This window comes from Erinaceus europaeus, chromosome 9 (assembly GCF_950295315.1).
Source record: "Erinaceus europaeus chromosome 9, mEriEur2.1, whole genome shotgun sequence".
NCBI lineage: Eukaryota > Metazoa > Chordata > Mammalia > Eulipotyphla > Erinaceidae > Erinaceus > Erinaceus europaeus.
In genome coordinates, this window is record NC_080170.1 from 15,124,605 (window position 1) to 15,134,372 (window position 9,768).

A 9,768-nucleotide genomic window follows, 5' to 3' on the forward strand; every position below is an offset into this window, starting at 1 on the left:
AAAAGATGCTTCAATGTAGTTTAAGAATAAATAAAGAAGAGATAGAGTAATAACTAGTCACAGAGTTTTTACCTCAAGAACCAGTTTTCTTCTTGGAGGTGACATATCCCGTTAAGAATGTGGATCAAGATCCCACCACTACTCTCGTTACCTTCGTCCTATTGGCTTCCATCTTCACCGCTAAGGGATACTAGAAGTCAATTCCTTTCTTTAGCAATAATGCTTCTGATTTCATTTTCATCCCCATGTAGATGCCTTTAGTACAGGGGCTGGATATGGGGCATAGACTATGTTTTTTCTTCACCCATTTTTGTGTTCACCACTGAATGTTCTCTCTGTTTTAGAGAAAACCCAGGCAGAGTTGGGTAAGTAGCTTCTCAGGTCTACCCTTCCTCATACAGTTCTTAATAACTGACATCCCCACAACCACACACCACCCCAAATCTAACAGCCAGGGTTGTTAGTGCCTCTCACATTCACCAATGAATGCTCTCTTTCTGTTTTAGAGAAAACCCAGGCAAAGTTGGGTGAGTATCTTGTCACGTTTATCCATCCCATATACAGATCTGAACAGCTAATCCCTTGCCATACTCCCCATTCAAGGAGTCAGGACTGTGTGTGTTCCTTACACATTTTTTTTGTGTTCATTACAGAAACCTCTCGTTCTGATTATGAAGAAATCAAGGAAGAGTTGGGTGAGTATCTTGTCATGTTCACCCCTCCACATACAGTTTGGGGCAGCTAATCCCCTGCCCCATCCTCAGTCAGAGTCAGAATTGTGTTTGTTCCTCACATATGTTTGTGTTCACCACTGAATTCTCTCTTTCTGTTTCAGAGCAAACCAAGGCAGAATTGGGTAAATATCTTGTCATGTGCACCCCTCCCACACATCTTCTGGGCAGCTAATTCCCTGCCCCATCCTCAACCAAAGAGTCAAGAATTGTGTTTGTTCCTCACATATGTTTGTGTTCACCACTGAATTCTCTCTTTCTGTTTCAGAGCAAACCCAGGCAAAGTTGAGTGAGTATCTTGTCATGTCTACCCATCCCATAAACCGTTCTGAACAGCTAATCCCTTGCCATTCTCCCCATTCAAGGAGTCAGGACTGTGTGTGTGTTTCTTACACATTTTTTTGTGTTCTTCACAGAAACCTCTCGTTCTGAGTCAGAGCAAACCCAGGCAAAGTTGGGTGAGTATCTTGTCATGTCTACCCATCCCATAAACAGTTCTGAACAGCTAATCCATTGCCATACTCCCCATTCAAGGAGTCAGGACTGTGCACTTTCCTTACACATTTTTTTGTGTTCTTCACAGAAACCTCTCGTTCTGATTCAGAGAAAATCAAGGAAGAGTTGGGTGAGTATCTTGGCCTGTTCACCCCTCCACATACAGTTTGGGGCAGCTAACCCCCTGCCCCATCCTCAGTCAGAGTCAGAATTGTGTTTGTTCCTCACATATGTTTGTGTTCACCACTGAATTCTCTCTTTCTGTTTCAGAGCAAACCCAGGCAGAATTGGGTAAATATTTTGTCATGTGCACCCCTCCCACACATCTTCTGGGCAGCTAATCCCCTGCCCCATCCTCAGAGTCAGAATTGTGTTTGTTCCTCACATATGTTTGTGTTCACCACTGAATTCTCTCTTTCTGTTTCAGAGCAAACCCAGGCAGAATTGGGTAAATATCTTGTCATGTGCACCCCTCCCACACATCTTCTGGGCAGCTAATCCCCTGCCCCATCCTTAGCCAAAGAGTCGGAATTGTGTTTGTTGCTCACATATTTTTGTGTTCACCACTGAATTCTCTCTTTCTGTTTTAGAGAAAAGTCTAGCAGAATTGGGTGAGTATCTTGTCATGTCTATCCATCCCTTACACAGCTCTTAACAGCTGACCACCCCCACCACACCCACCCACCCAATGAAAGAGTAAGGCCTGTCTTTATTACTTACACATTTTTTGTATTCATAAAAAAAAAAAAAAAACTCTTTCTAAGTCAAAGGAAACCCAGGCAGATTTGAGTGGGTCTTTTTTTTATGTCCACCTGTCCCATACAAAGTTCTGAACAGCTGATTGTCTGCCCCGCCCCCAATCAAGGAGTCAGGACTATTTATTCCTCACACATTTTTGTGTTCACTGCTGGATGCTCTCTTTCTGTTTCAGAAAAAAACAAGGAAGAATTGGGTGAGTGTCTTGCCATGTCCCCCTCCACACACACACACACACACACTCTCTCTCTCTCTCTCTCTCTCTCTACCTCTCTCTCTCTCTCTTTCTCTCTATTCTGGGCAGCTAATCCCCTACCCCATCCTCATCAAGGAGTCAGGATTGTGTTTATTCCTCACACAATTTTGTGTTCACTACTGAATTATCTCTTTGTTTCAGAGAAAACTCAGGGAGATGGTATCTTGTCATGTTCATACCTCCCGCACACAGTTCTGAACATCTAGTCTCCTACCTCCAGCCCAACCCCAACCAAGGAACTAGGACAGGGGTAGATAGCAAAAGACTCTCATGTCTGAGGCTCTAAAGTCCCCAGTTCAATCCTTTGTACCACCATAAGTCAGAGCTGAGCAGTGGTCTGAGAAAGAAAGAGAGAGCGGAAGGGAGGGAAGAAGGATGGGAGACAGTGAGAGAAGAAAAGAAGGTACGCTAAAAAATAAAAGGAGTCGGGACTATGTTCCTTACACATTTTTGTGTTCACCTCGAAACAAACCAGACAAAGTGGAGTAAGTATCTTGTTATGTTCACACCTCGTACACACATTTCTCCTGCACTATTATTGTTGCAAGGTTTCAGCCATGTGTGCACTGTCTTGGCACTAAACAGGATAGTAAGTTTGGACAGGGCAACTAGAACAACTGGCTTAACCTCCCCATCCACTGAACAAGTATAAATATTAAAAAATAAAAGTCCTCGGGCCATGGTGTGGAGCAGGTTTAAAACAATCAGAAGTTTATTACATGGCAGTTATTTAGATACTATAAAGTAGGCAATGATCAGCAGAGATAAGACTAGGCTGGGCCCACGAGTCCATAAAAAAAAAAAAAAACTCTGGTTAAAGGTCACTGCAGAAACACAGCCAGTACCCCACAATACTCTTCCCAACTTCCATATGTCATCAACCACCCTTTTGTTTCCAGCTTCAATGTAAAGGAGGAATCAGTGCCATGCAGGTGAAAGAAATTATTTTTCTCCCTGATTTCACTCATAGACAGGAGTTGAAACCGTGAATCCATAATTTGATTAGCCAAGGGGTTAGAATGTTTGTCCCCTAAAACTGCCTACAAATATTCCCTATTGGCAGATTTTTTGGGGAGAACTATAGATTCCTGAGGATCCAATATGGTGAAGAGCTTGTGTCTGGTGTTTCCCTCAAATTATTTCTGGCTTTTTGAATCTTTATCCATGCATGTTTCATGCACTGAATATTCTGCCTTCTTTTTCAGAGAATTGCCAGAAACTGCTGGCTAAGGGTCACTGCACAAACACAGCCAGTACCCCGCAATACTCTTCCCAACTTCCATATGTCATCAATCACCCTTTTGTTTCTGGCTTCATTGTAAAGGAGGAATCAGTGCCATGCAGGTAAAAGAAATTATTATTCTCCCTGATTTCACTCACAAACAGAAGTTAAAACATAAGAACAGAAGAGAGATTATTCTCCCCCACCCCATTGATCTCTTCCTTCCAAATTCCTAGTTTGTGAATTCTTATAACCTGAGGAATATGTGACCATGCAGAAGTGATTCTATGATAGGACACAGGACTGTAAGAACCCTGAAATTATCTGCAGCTTCTAGGGAGAGGTGTATTTTTTCAAGAACTTTATTAACTTTTGATTTTTTTTAATTTAAGAAAGGAGACATTAACAAAACCATAGGATAGGAGGGTACAACTCCATAATATTCCCACCACCCGATCTCCATATCCCATACCCTCCCCTGATAGCTTTCCCATTCTCTATCCCTCTGGGAGTATGGACCCAGGGTCATTGTGGGTTGCAGAAGGTAGAAGGTCTGGCTTCTGTAATTGCTTCCCCACTGAACATGGGCGTTGACTGGTCGGTCCATACTCCCAGTCTGCCTCTCTCTTTCCATAGTAGGGTGAGTCTCTGGGGAAGCGGAGCTCCAGGACACATTGGTGGGGCTGTCAGTCCAGGGAAGTCTGGTCAGCATCCCAGGTGGTCCACTCCCCAATAAAGTCCCCAAACCTAGATATATACCAGGTCCCGAGATACAACTTTTGATTTTTAAAGTGGTTTTCATATTGTATTATATTTATTGGATAGAAACAGAGATAAATAGAGAGGGGATAGGGAAGATAGAGAAGGACAGAGAGACACCTGCAACACACCTTCAGGAAATGTAGTGCACTGGTTACTGGTTACTGGTTACAAGCACAGAAGAAGGTAAAGTTGGGCTGGAATTGAGGACAGGAGAAAGATGTCTAGTGAGGTAGTATGATCTCAAACAGCGTTATCCCGGGTTTACATGGGGATGAGAATTGTCGAGTTATAGGTCATGTACAGAAGTTAGGACCTCACAGATCGGCACTGCTATGCAGATTAGACTCTGGGGCTGCACTCAGGGAGGAACTGGGTAAAGAATTTGATGGAAACTTTGGTTCTAGGACCTTGCTTGATCCCACCTTGAGGGTATCTTTGGTAAAAGGGGGCCTCTCTTTGCCCAACTCCATTTTCTGCCAGTCATTCATGCTCTCTCTTCCACTAATTCCTCAGAACAATGGCTGTAAACCAAGAAACGATGTCCTGCTCTATATCTTGGAAACAAGAGACTCCTTCTCTGAAGTGGGAAGCAAAGAAAACTTAAAGTGGATTTATTTGTGAAAATTGTACCCAGCTAAGTGGCTTCTGCAATATCACAACCTCAGAGGCTTATCACCTATAAACAGAAATTCCTACCTTCAGGGCTGGAGTGAAGATTAAAGAGACAATGATGATGAAACATGCTGTACGTTGTCTATGGCTTGATGTTAGCTAATGATTCATTCTTTTTTGTTGTTAATATGTTTTTATTTTGAATAGAAACAGAAATTGAGATGGAAGGTGGAGATAGGGAGAGAGAGACCTGCAGTACTGTTTCAAATACCTGCAGTATTTGAAGCTTCCTACAGGTAGGGCCTGGGGACTTGAACCTGGGTCTTTGTGCACTGTAGTATGTACACTAAACCAGGTGTGCTCTGCCCAGCCCTGCTAATGATGTACTCCTATATTCTTCTTCTATGCAGCCTGAACTCTGGTTATCTATTTCATGTTAATTATTTTTCCTTTCTCCACATATTTTATGGAATATACATTGAGTGCCTGTTCTGTGCCTGGTCCAAAGAATCAAACAAGAGGAAACACTTTACAGTCTTCCTATAAGGCTTATATTACCCAGTTACCAAAGTCAGATAAAAACAGTGCAAGAATAGTAAAACTACTACAGATTCATATGTCTCATAGATAGATGCAAAGTTTCTAAATAATGTTTAAGCACATTGAATTCAATAATATACTCAAGAACAATGCATCTTTGTTGGATTCTACTCTGTTGTGCAGAGCTGGCTGAATAATCAACTACCAATCAGGTTAATTCATCACATCAACAAACAAGATGACAAACATAAGACTATGAGCAGAATTTAAGTACATTATATTCATTTAAATATATATATATATTTGGATATATATATATATGAATATAATGTAGCTCAAGCCTGAGATTCAGTCTCAGGTTCTATCCTCCACACCACCATAAGCAAGAGCTGATCAGCATTCTGATAAAAAAATAAAAATCATAAAAAAGTCATCCTCATGACCCGGGAGGTGGTGCAGTGGATAAAGCATTGTATTCTCAAGCATGAGGTACTGAGTTCAATCCCCGGCAGCACATGTACCAGGGTGATGTCTGGTTCTTTCTCTCTCTTTTCCTATCTTTCTCATTAATAAATAAATAAATAAAAATCTCTTTTTTAAAAAAAGTCATCCTCTGACACCACCAATGTGTCCTAGAGCCCCACTTCCCCAGAGCCCCACCCTACTAGGGAAAGAGAGAGACAGGCTGGAAGTATGGATCAACCTGTCAACACCCATGTTCAGCAGGGAAGCAATTACAGAAGCCAGACCTTCCACCTTCTGCATCCCTCAATGACCTTGGGTCCATACTCCCAGAGGGATAGAGAATAGGAAAGTTATCAGGGGAAGGGATGGGATACAGAGTTCTGGTAGTGGGAATTGTGTGGAGTTGTACCCCTCTTATCACACGGTTTTGTTAATGTCTCCTTTTTAAAATAAATTTTTTAAAAAAAAATTTTTTTAAGTCATCCTTGGTACTGGGTGGTGGCACATCTGGTTGAGTACACATGTTACAATGCATAAGGACTCAGGTTCAAGCCCCCACTCCCCAGCTGCAGAGGGAAAGCTTTGCAAGTGGTGAATCAGGGCTGCAGATGTGTGTCTCTCTCCCACTCTATCTCCCCATACCCCTTTGATTTCTGGCTGTCTCGATCCAAGAAATAAAGATAATAAAAGAATTTTAATGTAATCCTCAAAAGGTTTCATACCATATGATTCCACTTTATATCACACTCTCAAACTGAAAAAAAAGAGGACAGAGAATTGATTGTTGAAGTCAGGGAATGGAAGGAGACTACAAGAAGTAGCATGAATGAGTTATTTCATGGCTAAAGCACAATATCTTGATTAGGGTAACAATTTATGCATCTAGTAAAATTGTATAGAAACACACACACTGCAAAAACTGGAGGAATATAATTAAGACCTACAATCTATTAAACAGTATAATCAATTTCATGGTTTTGACATTATACCATAGTTAAAAATATTATCACTTGTCAGTCTGTATGAGAAGTGATGAAGACTGCTGCAATATTTGCATTTTCCTATGAATCTATAGTTACATTAAAAATTACTTTAAATTGCTTTAAACCTACAGTTATCTTACAATACACTTAATTTTTTTTAAAAAAAGAGGTGATTGAGTTTGGCCACGGTTCATTGTATATGACAACTAGAATAAAAGAAAATATTGATCAGCACTTTAGAGACTGAAATATTGTTGGCCCACATCAAATTTGAAAATAGGGCTTTTAGCAGTTCCGGTAGCTTTGAATATCAGAAGAGTTATCTTCAATTCATCTAAACTGAAGGATGCGTTATCCAAGACAAACAGGACTTAAAATGGTTAATAAGACATTCTGTAAATAAGTGAAAACCTGACATTAATAAAATGTAATGGTTGGATTTCTGGGGCAGAGCTATGTTGACCTAGTAGTCATTGAAAGTTGGCTCTCTCCCAGAAAACAGCTATTACAACAAAATAACAGATTTCATTAGAAGACAGCAGGAATTTCTATTAAAGAAAGGAATGTCGCTATCTAGAGGTTGGCAACTACGTGTGGACAGTGGGAGCAAGAAGGGAAGGAGAGAAAGACTCAAGCAGAAATTCAGCACAGCACTGCTGGTGGGAGCCATATTTGCAGTTGTTTTAAAATCCATGTGGTGGACATTAAGGGCCCATGCAGCTAGCTGCTCAGGAACCAAGTGGTCTAATAATAGGAGCCTGGAACTGCTGTTGAGAGTTGTAGAAGCCACAGGCTCTTGAGTGAACCATAGGGGATCATTTGAGGGAACCAGTGAACAGAATACCATCACAACCAAACTCTATGACATCCCAGCTGCATTAGAGACCCTGGTAAATGGGATCAGACTGTCCTACAGGAGAGAAGAGTGATTCAGTGCTCACAGCAGAGTTCACACTTTCAGGAGTCGGTTTATGAAGAAAAGTTGTTCAGTGGCAGAGCTCAGATTTGGCATGTATGATGTCACAGGTTCCATCCCCAGTAATACTTATGCTGAAGTGGTACTCTCTTGTTTAATAATAATGAATGAATAAATAAATAATTTTTAAGTTGTCTGGATAATGGACCCCTTTGTGGGCCCCTATTGGACCTTGCCCTCAATGTATATCAATAATGGTAGGGAATATTCCGTTCTCTGAAAGGAGGTTGGACAACATAATCTACCTGCTACCCGAGGAAGATGGGTCCTGAAATTAGTGCAGTCTGGAAAGTTCCTAACTATGACCACAGAATGCGAGCTCAGACCTACAGGGATGCAGAGGTTACATAGGATCCTATGCTGAATATGGGACCCAGATCAAATCGATGGGGTTTACAGTTAACAATATTTATATACTTTCCCCATATTTGGAGGTTACTCTCTTCCCTTATCCAACTGTCTAGTCCTTTTTCCAACTATAACCATCATTTCCACAGACAATAACTTAGATAACCTGCATATCAGATGTTAGGCACAGTCAAAAACTAGTAAAGTCAAAAAAAAAAAAAAAAACTAGTAAAGTCATGGGCCTCTTAGAATATACTTAAAATAGACCTACTAACATTTTCTGAAATGGAGACCCCAAATCTTCATCTGCAATATTCTTGCTATTAGGTTCATGATTAGTCAACAATTTGTTCTGCTTTATATCTTAACTCTTTTTTAGCCACCAGGTTCCAGATAATACCATAATACTAACCTGAATTCCCTGGGCAGACAACTCCACCATGTCTTGGTGCCCCACCTCCCCAGATCCCTGCCCTCACTAGGGAAAAAAGAGCCAGGCTAGGAGTATGGATCGACCTGCCAACACCCATGTTCAGCGGGGAAGCAAATACAGAAGCCAGACCTTCCACCTTCTGCATCCCATAATGACCCTGGGCCCATACTCCCAGAGGAATAAAGAATAGGTAAGTTATCAAGGGAAAGGATTGGATATGGAGCTCTGGGGCAGGGCATTGTGTGGAAACATACCCCTCTTATCCTATGGCCTTGTCAATACTTCCATTTTATAAATAATTTTTTTAAAAAGTTGTCTGGGAAGTGGTGCAATGGATAAAGCACTGGATTCTCAAGCATGGGATCCTGAATTCAGTCCCCAGCAGCACATGTACTAGAGTCATCTCTGGTTCTTTTTCTCTCTCCTCCTACCTTTCTCATTAATAACTAAAGTAAGTCGCCAAAGTAAAAGACTCTGGAGTGGGTGGGAGGGGAGAGTGCAGGTCCTGCAAAAGGATGGCAAAGGAGGACCTAGTGGGGACTATATTGTTATGTGGAAAACTGAGGAATGTTACGCATGTACAAACTATTGACTGTAAAACTGTTACTGCTTGTGGTCCGGGAGGTGGTGCAGTGGATAAGGCTTTGGACTCTCAAGCATGAGGTCCCAAGTTCATGTGCTGTCCCCCCAGCAGCACATGTACCAGAGTGATGTCTGGTCCTTTCTCTCCTATCATTTCTCATGAATAGATAAATCAAATCTTAAAAAAAGAAAAAAAAACTGTTACTGCTGACTGTAAACCATTAATTCCCCCCAATAAAGGGGGGAAATGAACAATAAACAAAGTAGGTATAATAAAAAAAATAAAATACATAAATAAATAAATAATTTTTTAAAGAAACAAAGAGGGTGTCGGGTGCTAGTGCAGCCTGTTAAGTGCACGTGGCGCGAAGTGCAAGAACTGGTATAAGGATCCTGGTTTGAGGCCCCGGCTCCCCATCTGCAGGGGGGTCAATTCACAGGCAGTGAAGCAGGTCTGCAGGTGTCTTTCTCTCCCCCTCTCTGTCTTTCCCTCCTCTCTCGATTTCTCTCTGTTCTATCCAACAATGACAGCAATAACAATAATAATAACAACATCGATAAACAAGAAGGGCAACAAAAGGGAAAACATAGCCTCCAGGAGCAATGG

At 41.4% G+C, this 9,768-nt stretch overlaps 1 long non-coding RNA gene across 1 annotated transcript; it reads left to right on the plus strand.

Annotated features, from left to right (window-relative positions):
- The first annotated feature begins 998 nt into the window (after positions 1 to 998).
- On the plus strand, positions 999 to 1,527 carry LOC107522747 (uncharacterized). Its single transcript, XR_009551507.1, has 3 exons — positions 999 to 1,020; positions 1,315 to 1,356; positions 1,497 to 1,527. It is a non-coding gene; the product is annotated as an uncharacterized LOC107522747 (long non-coding RNA).
- Positions 1,528 to 9,768: the final 8,241 nt, after the last annotated feature.